The sequence below is a fragment of the Carassius gibelio genome, chromosome A5 (genome assembly GCF_023724105.1).
Source record: "Carassius gibelio isolate Cgi1373 ecotype wild population from Czech Republic chromosome A5, carGib1.2-hapl.c, whole genome shotgun sequence".
NCBI lineage: Eukaryota > Metazoa > Chordata > Actinopteri > Cypriniformes > Cyprinidae > Carassius > Carassius gibelio.
In genome coordinates, this window is record NC_068375.1 from 31,068,155 (window position 1) to 31,082,791 (window position 14,637).

At 35.9% G+C, this 14,637-nt stretch overlaps 1 long non-coding RNA gene across 1 annotated transcript; it reads left to right on the plus strand.

Moving 5' to 3' along the window:
- The first annotated feature begins 529 nt into the window (after positions 1-529).
- LOC128012094 (uncharacterized) lies at positions 530-4,524 on the plus strand. The gene is made up of 3 exons (XR_008182700.1): positions 530-835; positions 3,060-3,143; positions 4,177-4,524. It is a non-coding gene; the product is annotated as an uncharacterized LOC128012094 (long non-coding RNA).
- Positions 4,525-14,637: the final 10,113 nt, after the last annotated feature.

Here is a 14,637-nt window from a genome sequence, read left to right on the forward strand (position 1 = left end):
TTTGTTTATATCTTATGTTTGTAGTGTGGAAAACAATTGTGTTACTTTGAAGTTACAAACCTTTTAATGGGTCTACAAATCCTAAACAAGCAACCAGACATGTCGAAACGGCAATAAAAGTTTCTCTTCTACACTGAAGGTGATTCACAGTGAGCAAATGACCACCTGAAAGAAGCCAAAACCCCTCTGAACCCAGTCTCCGTGACCAGCAAACCATAAAGACTGGTTTAAGTATTTTTTTTGTCTCCCCTCAAGTTAGAGACCATATTACCACAAACACATTTAAACATTTTTTTTTTTTTTAATGTTAGTGCATAAACTTTGGCAGTCCTAATATACTGAAAAACAATACAATAACAGAATGAAAAGTAAATTAAAAAGACAAATTGAAAATAAAATATAAATAAAATACTTAATTTAAAATTAAACCTAGAATAATCTTGGTCACTGTCAAAACGACCGCTTTATTTACTCCGGAACGCTGCACTTGGTGAGTGACAGCGGCTGCAGTACCACATTTCTAGCCACATGGGGGCGCTGTTGTACTTTCTCTAAGCTGGGCGCGCTATAGAACATTCTTTCCGCTCGCCTGTTTAATGTGTACAGCGCGCCCCCACCGTGTCTGTCACACACTCAGACAACGTGAATACAGAAACCGGTTGTCTTAAAGGCACGAAGAAACACCTGAACGAGCAGAGATGAGCTGCTGGCCGGTATCCGACTCTGGTCTCACTCTGAGCACTTCATTGGTTCTGCTGACATCCGCTACCATACCGCACTGATGACATCTTATTTAAGCGCGCAGGCAGACAAGACAAGAAACCTGTACCATCAGGTAACAGCTTTGGTTCAACAGCACTTAACACAGTCTCTCTATTTCTCCCTGCCTATATCTCTATTGCTGCCTCTTCAGTCTACTTTATATAAAAATGGGGGGATTCAAATTGAATTTGCAGCTGGTATTTGGGTCTCAATCGCACCTTTATTGGGTTTTATGCAAGACACATACACAGTCATTAGTACCCAAATGACCTGCTGTGACAGAACTGCAGTCACACTCTTGCATTCTGCTTCCTGCTCACTGGCCCAGAAATCCAATCTCCCCCATCATCCATCTCCGTGCGCGCGCGTGTATCAGTGTGTGTGTGTCTTGAATGCAGGTGTTAATGTGATTTGTGCCTTATCTCACTCAACCAAACGCACTACATAAAACATATGCGTCTCAGAAAGAGCAAGAAAGAAGGGGTATACTGCAATATTCACTCTTCTGCTTCAGTGGGGACAGGGACAGGTAGAATTGAGTATGAACATAATGTCTTAGTTTTCAAAAGACGATATGAGACTTACAAAATGAAATGTGCTCTAAAGTGTAAGAGGTTGTTTACCACAAAATGTTTCCCTTGTAATGAATTCTCGCAGCCCGTACACTTCAGAGCTATGAACTACTGTTTATTAGGCATTGCAATTATAAAGATCATGAATATAATGCCATGTGAGTTTGGATAGTCTTAAAAATGATGCTTTTTAAATGATTTTATAACAAGATGAACCAGGTTGACATCACTGATGTCACTGGTTCTTGCATGTCTTGTACTCAATCACATTACAAGTTTGAATATGCTTAACCTCTTAAAGAAATATACTCCATATAATTTAGAAAGAAATTAAATTGAGGCTGTGAGGGATAGAAGTACAGTGTGTTCTTTAAATTGTACTGTTGTTTAACAGCATTATGATTGTAATCTGATTTCAGTCTTTCTGAAAGTAGACAAACACTTATTTTAGACAGTTTTAAAAGACATGAACAGGATCTAGGATCTTTACAGTGTGTGACATTGTAAAGACTGGAAGTCCATCCCTCAAAGCCTTGCTTTCATCCATGTTCAATTCTATATGGCGTCTAACCTGAATAAGAACTAAGGATTTTATATTACCATTATATTCAAGCTCTTCTGAAGTCAAATAATAGCTTATATTAACTACGAGTTTGACATAAACATCAGAGATGTCAAAAAAGGTGTGTATATATATGTAATAGTAATATATATAATAGTATTTTGATTTAAAGTCACTTTTAAACAATTTATTACTTCATTTAATGAGCAAACACATATTTTATGTTATAGAAGATTTCTACTACTGTAATCTTTTACATTATACTGAGAAAAGCATCCTGAAAAATGTTAAACAGCACAAGTTTTAAACAATGATAATAGGAATTTTTTTTTGAGCATCAAATCAGTATATTAAAATGTTTTCTGAAGGATCATGTGACACTGAAGACTGGAGTAAAATATAATTAATGATGTCTGATTCAGAATCGTAATTTTTTGGCGAACTGTTCCTTTAAAGGTTAGATGCTGTATTAAAGTTAACACAGATGAAAATGAGGCTGTGAGGAGTAGATTAACAGTCTTGACAATGGAACACACTGTATAAGGTCCTAGATTACATAATTTTTTGAACTCAAAACTTTTTTTTTTTGGTCTACTGTCCTTTGGACAGCTGAATATTCAACTTGTTGTTCAGGTTCCTGCACCCCACCCAGCCTTTTCCCAAATAATTATTATGCTCTGATAGTTTATTTTTGTCTGTTAAAAATCTCTATTCTCTAATTTCTATTTCAGCTACTGATGTTGCATTTATAGCATTTATTAAAATAATTTTTAACTGCAATACACTTAATGTGAAGGGACCTTGAAACACTAGTGTTAACAGCTTGTACTAATTGGCTTGGAGTAATTTGTTTATCCAGATGTACAAAAGAGACACTGGTGTGCTACAGGGACACTGCGTCTCTCCGAGTAGAATGAAAGGACCGAACACAGATTTCGGAGTTTGTTGCCATGGATGCAGCTTACCTCCTGTGAATGACAGTGTTCTGAGTAGTTTGAATGACACTTTTAATGAATCAGTTACTTTAATTCCCCTTCTATGGAACATCTGTTAGGATGCATTTGATGTGAATCACTTCTGTCCACCATTTCTTTAGAATCATTCATTTGACATGTTCTATGTCTGTTCCTGCATGGATGATCAATAAATCCACGGCCTCACAGATAGAATGCAAGAATGAAAAAAAGAGAGAAGATCCACATCTCGCGACCAGATAAGGCCATGAGAGGTAATCCAGTGAAATTCTGGTAAGATTTGCTTATCCTGAATTATATTTACACTGCAACATAATTTAAACAAATCTAGTGTGAAAGTTGGGTTTACACTAGCTTCAGACGGCATAGACACGCATCATCCGCAGTCTGTTCACCGCCTCATGCATCTTGAATACAAAAATTGTATAATTAATTTCAGATCAGCTTGTCTTAACAACATGAAAAGAAAAACTGATTGATGGATTGCTTTCTAATGTCAAATGATCTATTGCTTATTAATTAGGCAGTTCTTGGTCAGACAAAGCTGGCGTGAGGACTAGACTTCATGGCGCAGGCCAAAAGTCTGGCTACACTTGTATTTACACTGGAATAGGATTGAATCAATACCAGAATTTTGGCTTTAGAAGATTTAGACCAAGGTATCAATACTAAATTAATGCTCACAGAGGTTTTCAAAATTTCTAATGTCACAGACCCCCAAATACTATGATCCCCCTTGGGACCCCTTCATAAAATATTAAAGACAGCTATATAAGTTCCTGTATATAGAAGATTTTAATTGTGACAAAATATATGTTGGAAATATTTATTTCTATTAATGTTGTGAATTTCTGACTAGTCACCTAATCATTCAAACAATAATAAATGATCCAATAAAATATATAATATATAAAACATATTGCTATAAAACAGCAACAACAGTAATAATATAATAAATAAATGATTGTTATTATTATTATTATATACACCTGATGTATAAGAGTTATGTAATCCTTATTACTGTTACAAAATGCTTGATTGGTTGGATTTTTCAAATAGACAGAAGAAAAGACTTGAGGACTTTATAGTGTGCTATAGTCCTAATTATGACTTATGAATCAATCATACTCTATCAATATATTTAACTAATCCATCATGGATTTTGTCTTCATCATATTCTGTCTTGTATACATTGAAGAATGCATTTAGACCATCTGATTTCCACACAACAGGGATAAACTGCTCTTTATCTCTGTGTTTGGAAGCTCATTTAGTCTTATTAAAGTTCAGAGCTTGCTCTCTGTAGCCCTTTGTAGGAAAAAGGAGCCGCGGCTGTCAGACGCAGAGTCCCTGAGCGCACACCGAGAGCCTGTGCAGAGAACACAATCCGCTGAAGGAAAAAAGGGCATTTTCAACACTGACATTTACGTGGATTAATAATAAATATCTCATTAAATGAAAAAACATATTTTTATTGGCCTTGTGTTGACAAATGAATCTTTTGTCAACATTTTCCATGCTTCACACATCACACTGTGTGAACTGCTGAACTGTGCTGTACAACAGGTACTGATATGATATCGTACCGCTGTAATTTTAACCGTACTCATGTTATTTTTAATATTAAAGTGGGTGTGTCTGTTTTTACCTTAAATGTGGGCCGTGGGGCTTTCTTTGTGAGTTTTGTTAGCTGTATGCATATTGATAATGTCACATGTAGAGTACCACCTTTAAACATTTTAAAGAAGAAATACATTCAGAATGATTAAACAAGAGTACTTCAGTGGCACCAAAGAATAATAAAAAAAAACTAAACAGACTTATAAGATATGACATCACAGACCAAAAGAACACAGTTTTCATGAATGCCACTTTTTCGTTCCCACTGCAGACATGGGCGGGGACCCTTTTCTTTCTCTCTCATTCTTTCCCCCATCCTCAGCAAAACTTTGTGTAGTGTGACTGTGATCTTTTCTAGCCCGTTCAATACAATGGAAACGGCATGGTCTCTTTCCGCCAACATCCAGCAGTGCATTCACTGGCCACCCGTGTCCACCAGTCTGAGAGCTGCCATGTGCTTTCTCTGATAATGTTTAGAGTGAGCAGCTGGTCCTAGATCAGAGCGCCACATCACACCACAAGACGTTTCATCACGAGAGACCACAAAGAATGTGAGTCAGAACATCAAAGGCTTGTCAGCTTTTAGAGGACAATGTCATTTTTTTCCTATAAAAAAATTGTGGCCCCCCGTCGCACGGATGTGAGGCTGAGAAACAAAGTGAATTCTATGAACAGCACAAGTCGATAAGGGGGCTTTGGGCTGACCTGATCATGTGTGACCCCCTGTCGGGCGCATCAGTGGTTCCCATGGCGACCGAGTGCCTGTGAGTTGACTTCTGCTTCCACAGTCAATGGCTCTCTCTCTCTCGCTCGCTCTCTGCCATGTCATATCTTAAATGGAGATGACTAATTACTAGAGTTAATTAATTAAATGTGTGTTTGCATGCATATGAGGTCTTTGCCTTACTTGGAGTTTAAGTGATTGCATTTTTGTGAGTGTGTGACAAAGATAGAGTGTGTGTGTGTGTGTGTGTGTGTGTGTGTGTGCTTGCAAATGCAGACTTGGCTAATCCCTGATCGTGAGATGGCAGAGAATATGTTGGATTTCTTAAGGCTGCCTTCGCTTCATCTCAATAAATAATGCCAAAACTCTCTCTTGCACACACACACACACACAGAGAGTTTGTGACATCAGTTGCCCATTTACATTCTGTTTCCAGTATGAACAAAATGTCATTTTCTGTTCATAAATGTCCCATGTCTCCATCACTCATAAACATGCAGGTACATTCTCTTGATATTCGGCAGTAGACAAAGCCATGCTTTTAGCCCGAATGGAAATATATGTTAATGTGTGCATACAATCAAGTGAAAAAGAGATAAAATGAGAGCAAGAGAGAGAGAGAGAGAGAGCAAGTCTGAAAATATGGATTGCTTAATGTGTATGCATTGCAATTAGAAGAGAGGGAACAAAAATGACAGAGAGAAAGAGAGAGGAAGTTGTGAAACCCGCTCCCGCCTTCTCTCATTAACATCAATCCGTGCATAAAATCTCCATGTGAACAAAAGGGATGAGCAGTGGCAGAAGTGGTGGATGTCACAAAGCGTGAAATTTCCAGTAAATCCCATAAAGCATTTATTTAGCTCTTCTTCCCCTCAGAATACATTACATCTTGTCGCTGTTTCAGCTGGTCCACACACTGGAATTTTGCATTGCCTGTATCATCTGACCTTCCCAAGAAAGGCTCCAAAATGTTCCAGCTTTATCATATTACACTTGCCTTGAAGTCCCTTGATTGGATACTAGTAAATGTTAAAATTGATTTAGCTTTGCTGGTGTTCAGATCCCATAATGTGTTTGCAGCTCAGCCCATATCTAATAAGCTAGTGAAGTTTGTTACAAACAGGTCTCTGTGGTCTTCTAAACATGTTCTAACAGGCAGAACTAGCATTTATGAGGATGTACAATCCTCAGCTATGGAACAGCCTGCAGAAGACATCAGGCTCTCTGAGGAGTTGTTCACAGATGATGCGTTATGGCAAAAAAAAAAAAAAAAAGACGTAGTGCACTAAAACAAACTAAAAAAGCAGATGTCTTAAAATTCATTTTTAAAAGTTAGACTTTTTTTTAAACTTGATAAAGCTATTGGCATGGCCTAAAATGGTGCTGCTGCTGCAAAAAACTAAAAACTAAATGTAAATTGTTTGCATGTGTGCGTTTATATAAAGTAGTCAACAATTGAAGTGGATCAAAAAGGTTCATTAAAATTTTCATAATAAAAGAATGATTTTAGGTTTTAGGACAACTTTAATGAAAGGTTTTGATCCACTTTAAATGTTGACTAATATATATATATATATATATATATATATATATATATATATATATATATATATATATATATATATATATATATATATATGTATATATGTATATATATATATATATATATATATATATATATATATATATATGTATATATGTATATGTATACACACACACACACACACACACACAATAAACAATATGAGTGCGTGTGTGTACAGTATATGTTACATCTATCTATTTATCTGTAAGGTTTATAAACCTTTAAACTTTAAAGCTCACGTTTTTTAATTGAGTTTAATCTGTCCCGTATACGGGACGCCTACGTTGACTATACTATATTACAATCAAATCTAATCTAATCTTGACAAACTATATATCGTTGGAAAGGTCTAAGACTCCCAAATATATATTTTACCAATATTTTTTGTAACAAATTATGTAGGAAAAGTAAAAGATGAATTTATGACAAGAGTGCACCCTCAGAAATCTACATTACAAAAGGAGCTTTGACCTTTGTTTAAAAAAAAGACTTCCTCGTTGCCTTTTTCTCTATAACATTTTAGAAATCATCAGAAGTTATATATCACACAAAATCTCGAAATTCATCCTTCAAAACCCATTTTAAAATCAGACATTGCATTACCATGTAAATGGTACATCAAAATCATGTTACAAAATGTTTTCAGTCATGAATTATAAAAATTTAGGTTTGTATCATGCACATTCATGTCTATCTTCAAAAACGTGAGTGACTTAATAGGGCTGTGTATTGCCAAGAATCTGACGATACAATACTTATCATGATACTGGGGTTGAGATACGATATGTTACGATACATTGCGATACTGTAGACAAGGCAATATATTGGGATATAACCAGAACACAGTGGGATCTGCATTTTCAATAATCAGTCCCAGTAACTTTGAACTTTATTGATAAACTTTTTGTGCAGTATGAGTAAAGGGGGGAAAATTAAAGTGCTTGTAGGATCCTTTAATTAAATGTATAATACGTATAAAATGTATTTTATAAAAAGACCATATTTATTTTTAGACCCTGCTTAAAGGTTCACAGTGTGAAATTTACAATTGTAACATACAATATTTTGATCTGATCAAAAGAATTGCATCTGTTTACTATCAGTGTAAAATAAAGTGCTTACAGGATTCTTAAAGAAAACTAATCCTTTCCACTTGGATTTCACAGGCTTTTTCAGTTTGTATTTATGTTCTGCTTGGAATCGGCAAAGCTGCGATGCGAGCACCGCACCAACTGCACAAAAAGCGCCCACAATGAGAGAAAGCTGCGGCCGTGAGGCGACCCTTCTGCGCGAGCCTCTTAACACGGGTCACGGCAAGCGACGGAAACCAGTGCCACAGTGCAGTGGACATTACCACAAAAGCCCAAATGACGGTACACTTCAGCTTTTTGTACATCAACACGGGAACTGGGACAATTCTTTCATTCTCTATTACTAGCAGCGAACTATATTAACGTTAACATTAGTGGCGTGCCCTAATGCTAGTATTTCCTGTCACTCAGGATTTGTTCAGAAATGAAGACTGCCATCTAATGGTTGGGATATAAACTCGAAATAACTGCCATGAATCTTTTATGATTATTATTATTATTATTTTAAATATCGATATTCTGTTTTTGAGAATCGATACAGTATCGCCAAACAAAATATTGCGATACCCACATTTTTTTTTTTTGTTGCTTGCTTTCTCTTACCCTGCTAAAAAAAAAACAGCATTATTTTACAGTATTTTGGATGCTTATCTCCAGAGTGATGGATGCAATTCCCAGTGGATGCTGCTGTGGTGTTCTCTACACCATGCTCCTTAACCCACTTAATCAGTATCACAGAGCTACCGTCTCCCCTTATTTCAGTGCCACCCCATCCTTTTGGTCACCGCCTTGTAGTCAGGCTCTTTACTGGAGAGGAGGGGCACAATAGTTGTACTGCTGGAAGCATACTCTGTTTCCTAGTACTCAAGTCTGCTTTAGAAGTAACCAAACTCTGTGCCCTGAAGTTGGGGGTGTACAGTAATTCACCACTGGGCTCGGCTTCTACTCACACCAACCAGCCTGTGATGAAAACACACCCCCTTTCATTTTCTGCAAAAATAAAAAAATCCCTTTAGACACACTATTTCTCCCATTTTTCACATTGATGTTGACTTATTTAAAATAAACTGCCTCTCCAAGGCGTAACACCACATCCACAATATCTGTCTTTGTTCATCCTGCTTCATCAGCAGTCCAGCTTATGCTGGCGAAAAAAAAAAAAAAAGAAAGAAAAAGAAAAAAAAAGATAAAAAAAATGATGATAATTAAATTATTTTTATTATTATTATTTTTTAATATTTAAAAAGATAAATTATTTTAAATATTTAATTAAATTATTTATTTAATTATAATTAATTATTCAAATGTATTTATAATTATGGTAAATATATTTTTTTACAAATAATTGTTATAATAACTGCTGACGAAATATGACAAGAAAGAAAATACATTAAACAATCTATAAAAAAGCTAAAACTACAATTGTCAAATAGACTTTATGAATATAATGAAATATTGCCAAAATATAATACATATTTAAATGAAAATAATTATAAAACAAAAGATTGAAATCTAAAAATTACCGTGGATAATTATACATTATAAATTAATCAGAATTTGGGATGCATTTTAAGTATACTTTTCCCATCAACTGGTCGAAATGCACAATATGCTGCTTGAAAGACATGTGTCCGCTCTGCCGTAAACACGCACGCATAAGAAGCACATGGGGGAACACGTGAGAGACACGCTGAATTAAAGCACATTCATTCTCTGACAGCAGGTGGCGCTAAATTGCAGAAAATGCAGACCTTACCCTGGAAACCCCAAAGCAGCTGCACTACTTTCTAAAAGTTATTTAAAAAGATTTAAATAGCCATTCAGACTTGTGGATTTGCTATGGTGTTCCTCACAGTGCCAAATATTTACAAATTTAGACTTCATAGTCTATTCATTTTCAAACTTTTTTCTTTATTATTTGGACTACAACATGATCTAGATATTGTTTGAAAGTGTTTTGATGTTCATTAACACTTTACATTATGGCTTCATTAGTTAACATTAGTTAATTCATTAGTTAACATAAACTGCCAATGAAAAATTCTTATGAACATTCATCAATCTTAGGCATTCCAATATTTAATAACATGTTGTTAAAATCAAAATTTGCACCTGTCTTATTTAATGAGCTAAGATGAACTACTTTAAGACTTGTATTTTTTTTTATTTTTTTTTACAAAGATTAATAACTTCTGTAGCAAATGTAGCTATTTCTCATTGTCAATGTTAATGCATTAACTATTGGTCTTTATAGTTCTTTTGCATGTTAATCTGTGTAAATCGTTTAACTTTATATATTTTTCTGTATTGCTTTATTGTATTTAAAAATTCAGTTATTTTTGTTATAAGAAAAAAGTTATTATACCTGCTATACTGTATTATGGCCAACTAAACTAAATTTCAATACTGTGATAATACTGTATACCATGATAAAAGTATTAGCAATTAATCGGAACATGATACCGGCATATCCCTAATAAGAAGACAAAATCTTGAACTAAAACAACAAAACTGGTAACTCCAGCTCCAAACCTCCAGTAACCGGTTTATACTAGCCTGAAAAGTAGTGAATGATTCATGCCAGTCAAAGTTGCTCTTTCCACCATGCTTATGAATTTTATATTTCTTTTTAATACATAATGGATTTACTTGTGTAATAATTTATTATGTATTTACCAGCATATAATGCTGCACTGTTGCACAAAAGGTGCTACATAAGGTCTGAACTGAATTCGTAGCCCCTCAATCTTTTTGCCAGGTAGACAGCAGCAACAAACTTATCAGGAAAAAAATACCCAGCCTTGATGCTTTTCCCTTTCGTCTCATCTGAGTAAAGATTAATCTGATTTACAGAGCTCGCATCTCCCTGACACGCTTTCGGCCAGTGTCACACAGCCAAGCTCAGCTCATCGTAATTTCTCATCCCTTCATCTGCAGCCTCTGACGTTCCATCAGCCAGCCCCTCTGCTGACACGAGTCCCTGCGCGCACACACACAAAGTCCCTTCTCTGGAGTCACGTCGGGTTACTTGCCTGCTCCTGCTGTGGTCTTTCTCTCTCTCTCTCAGTATTTTCAGTTGCCTTATGTTCAGGGAATTTAACTGTCACTCATTTCTGATTGGTTGTGTATGTGGGAAGCTATACAGGTTGTTTGCGGTCTAAAATCCACACATTCAAAGCGCTAGAGTTTCAGAGCTGACATACACTACATTTGAGATCTCCTCTGTGAGCAACACAAAAAGAAACATTTATAGGTTTATTAGGGAGGGTCAAAGTTTGTACGCCTGTCTGTTTTCAGAACATGATTCAGAGCAGCAGTTTCAGTTCCTGACACAATCTTTTCCCAAATGCCTTCATGATGACTTCATTTTCAATAAATGCCAGAACATCTGAGATGTTGACCTTGCTTTTCTTCACTCATTCTAGTTGACCAGCATTTCATCTTTCACAAATAAATTCATCAGATTATTTTTCAGAGTTTGAATGCTGGAAATGTGCCCTCATGATCTTCATGCCTACTCCCTGCATTCACCACAGAGGGAGATACAATGAACACCAATCCAATAGAGGACCCAGCGTGTTGGAGCCGTGGCACCGCAGGTGTAGTATGTGCTCCTGGTACAAGCTTCTTTCACACAAAGAAGTTTTTCAGCAACTGTTGTGGGATTTTGTTCATTCCTAGTGCCAGAGCTCCCCTGTGTTCTGTGATGGCATTCATATACCGCAGGGCTTGATACTTACTTTTTTTTTTTACCCAAACAGCACATGTGCTTTTAAAGTAGGACATTAAAAAAAACATTATGGGCGCATATATATATATATATATATATATATATATATATATATATATATATATATATATATATATATATATATATATATATATAACCTACATTTAAAATAGGTCTCTTAAAATTTAAAATATTTTTTTTTGTATATGATTGTATAGATGCCGATAAGTTTTCTTTTAGTCATGATTTCTTGTCAATACAAAAATTGGAGAAAAGAATAGGAAAGAATGGTTTTAGAGCATGCATAAAAAACTGTTGTGCTCCAAGGGTTGCAGGTTCAAATCTGGCCAGCATCAAGACTCGTTTTCATTCACTACTTGCCTGCTCTGCACTATAAAAGCAAAAGCCAACAAAGAAAATAAAAAATTAAATCTCTCAGCAATTTCTCTTTGCAGTGTAAAAGTGCTTCCGAACAGTCTTTTTGTGTGGCTTCCACATCTCATCCTTCTCTCTCACCGTCTCTTTCTCTGTCACCACAACTTTGATACTGTTGCCCCTTGAACTCAAAGACATTGTGACAGTCCTTTAATCTGACTATAGCCTGTCTTCTGAGGAAGGAGTGAGGCCTTGAAACTGAGTAGAACTGAGGAAAACATTCAAATTGGCAATTAAACCAGCTTTATGTGAAAGAGGAGTGGTGGATGGAATACCGGAGTTAAAGTGCAGGTACTCTAATGAAATATAACACATCCTGGTGTTGTTCCAAATCTGTATTACTTTTTTCTGTGGAACATAAAAGAAGATTTTGAGATACAGTGTTCACAGAAAAGAATCACCCCCCTTAGAAATTATCACATTTTGTTACTTTGCAGCCTGAAATAAAGACGGACATAATTTATGTTTTATCCAGCACAGTGCAACTTAATCATATCATCCAAATGAAAGATATAACACCAACAGGTCGTTAAAAAAAATTACAATAAAAATACAGAATCACAGAGTTGGAAAAAGGATCACTTTCTTTTGTGAGTATTTTGTTGAACCACCTTTTGCTTTAAATACAGCCTTTAGTCTGTTGGGATGTCTCTGCAAACTTTGCACATCTAGACTTTGCAATATTTGCCCACTCTTCTTTGCTGAACTGCTCAAGTTTAGTTAAATTTTTGGTGATTTTTTGTGGACTGCAGTCATCAAGTCGTTCAAATTTTTTTTTTTTAAATCAGGGGTTTAAGCCTGGGCTCTGACAGACCATGCGAGGACATTCACCCTTTTCTCCTTCAACCACTGTGTGCTCAGTTTTGCTGTGTGCTTTGGGTCATTGTCATGTTGGAAACTAAACCTGCTTCCCATTAACAACTTTCTTGCAAGTCCTTCAGTCCCTGCTGCAGAGAAACACCTGCATTACAGGATATTACCACCTCCATGCATTACTGTATAGGAATGCTGTTATTTGGATGGTGAGCTCTATTGGATTTCTGACAGACATATTGCTTGGTATTGAGGCCAAATAATTCAGATTTCGTCTCATCTGCCTCAGAATCTTTAAGGTGCGTTTTGGCAAAACTCGTGACTTGTGACTGCATGTGGCCTTTCTTGAGGAGTGGCTTTTTCTTGCAACCCTCCCATATAAGCCACATTTATGGATAATTAGTTATTTTGTTGACACATGCACACACACACAGTGACCACTCTTTGTCATAAATTCCTGCAACTGTTTCCAAGTGGCTGTAGGCCTCTTTATCACCTCTCTGACCAATTTCCTCCTGCTCCTTCATCCAGTTTGGAGTGACGTCCTGATCCAGGGAGGGTCTGTGTTGTACCAAATACCCTTATTAATTAATATCTTAATAATAAATTTCACTGTGCTTCTAGGTGTTGATAAAGTCCATCTCCTGACTTGTGTCTATCCACAACTTTATCCCAGAGATCTTTTGACAGTGCTTTGCCACCCATGGTTGATTGTTTGCTTCAGTTGTATTACCAAGGACTAAAATGCTCCAGGAAAGTCTTTTCATGCAGAGTTAATCAGAATGACCAGAGCTGATCACGGATGAAAGTCAAAGGGCTTTGTGTGACATTGAGAAGGTGATTAGCTACACCTGATTGAGTCCTTTTTAGGATGGGGTGCTTCTTTTTCCAACTCTTTGATTGTTTTAGACTTTTTGGTGTTATATCTTTCACTTGGATGTTTTTTCAGTTGCACTTGATAAAATACAGCTGGATAAAACATACACCATGTCTGTCTTCATATCAGGCTGCAGAGCAATAAAATATGATTTCAAAAGCGGGTGATTCGTTTCCATAACCACTGTATGTCTCGGGTTTGGTTACCATTGATATCCACTATATGGACAATACACTGTTTGATTACCAGCATTCAGAATGTCTTCTTTTGTCATATGCATTAAAAATATATAAAGGAACTTGCAGAAATTTCTCTTTTGGATGAATTATTTTTATAGCACCTTTTTAGTACAAGCTATAACCTTTGGTAAAAAAATGGAAATAAGTAACTTTTCAAGTCCTCTACACACTCAAGCTTTTAGGGCCATAATACTCTCAGTTCTTGGCTCATTTTGAGTCAGACAAGACAAATTCAGTAGTAACCTCAATGCTCCAACTGGATCAGTGAATCAGTTGTTGACTAAAGAAAAGGTGCAATCTGATCAGTCCAATTCTAGAATGAATTATTCATTGCACTCTGTTAACCAATTCAACAGTTTCATTGAAAAGAATCACCTCAAAAGAATCAGACGGATTGCTTTTCCATCTCGGAGCAGGTCTCGGTTTCTTCAATTCAAAATAACAAGAAACAACCTGCTTCTCTAAAATATAGTGGAGTAAGAAATAAAATATTATACTTTGGTGTATAGACAAGTATAAATTAAAGTCTTCAAAATAATACTGTAGTACAAATACTTGAAAAATGCTTATCTGATACAGGTAATATACAGGCCGAATAATTCAATGCAACAATTATAAATATTGCCTTTAAATAATTAATTACCACCCAAATA